The sequence below is a fragment of the Frankliniella occidentalis genome, unplaced genomic scaffold (genome assembly GCF_000697945.3).
Source record: "Frankliniella occidentalis isolate FOCC.00 unplaced genomic scaffold, Focc_3.1 Scaffold24, whole genome shotgun sequence".
Taxonomy (NCBI): domain Eukaryota; kingdom Metazoa; phylum Arthropoda; class Insecta; order Thysanoptera; family Thripidae; genus Frankliniella; species Frankliniella occidentalis.
In genome coordinates, this window is record NW_026267154.1 from 959509 (window position 1) to 960361 (window position 853).

The window sequence follows — 853 nt, forward strand, 5'->3', positions numbered from 1 at the left end:
GGGGGGGGTCCGTGCGTTATCTATTTGGCTTTGACACAAATCACCAGAGAGGCAAATGAACCGTAAGGACTCAGTCGGTCGGGTCGACACATCAGAGAGAGACAGAGGGAGACAGAGACAGAGAGAGAGAGACGGAGGGAGAGAGAGAGGAGGAGGAGAAAGGAGAAGAATTGACGAGCGCGCGTTGGAGGGAGGCAGGTAGTGGTGGTGTGGTGGCACCAGTCGAGGAATGTGATTGAATCTGATGAACTGCTGGAAACTCAATTGGTTCCATGCGGTTTTACGGTTCACGTGGCACGCTGCTGTGCAGCTTGATTTGTGGTAATAAAAAGTAAAAGTTTTTTTTACCGTCCTTTTTTCTTTGTTTTTGTTGCAGGGCACCAGTCGGAGGGATCGCGTGGGGGGCACCGCTTAGGCGTCCTCCCTATGTAAGTATGTGCTATCAGAACGAGAAATAATAATTGAATAACAAACAAGTGTATTGCCGCTTTACCGGATCGCGCGTCTTTTTTTATTTTGTTTCTTTTAGGGTAGATTATGTTGGTAGAGCTTGCTGCATCCGGGTCGAGAGTGCGCTCCCCGGTCCCGTGGGGCTGGCAGCACACACCTCGCTGTTGGCGGCGCCGGCTATTTTGACGAGTTTTTTTGTTGCTGTTTCTTTTTTTTTATGGCTGACGTCGTTTTTCAGCTTTTACGACATACGCTTTTTTAAAACGCAGCATACTTTCGAGTTTAATCCTGTTTGCGTTCAATAGTTTTACACAGAAAAGTAAAACAAAACAACACAGAAAATGAAAATCGACAGCGATTGTCTTTCCTGCAATCCTCGCTCAATAAATTGCATTGGTTTTAT

At 46.5% G+C, this 853-nt stretch overlaps 1 long non-coding RNA gene across 1 annotated transcript; it reads left to right on the forward strand.

Moving 5' to 3' along the window:
- The first annotated feature begins 364 nt into the window (after positions 1 to 364).
- Positions 365 to 853, forward strand: LOC127748988 (uncharacterized). The gene is made up of 2 exons (XR_008010895.1): positions 365 to 428; positions 530 to 853. It is a non-coding gene; the product is annotated as an uncharacterized LOC127748988 (long non-coding RNA).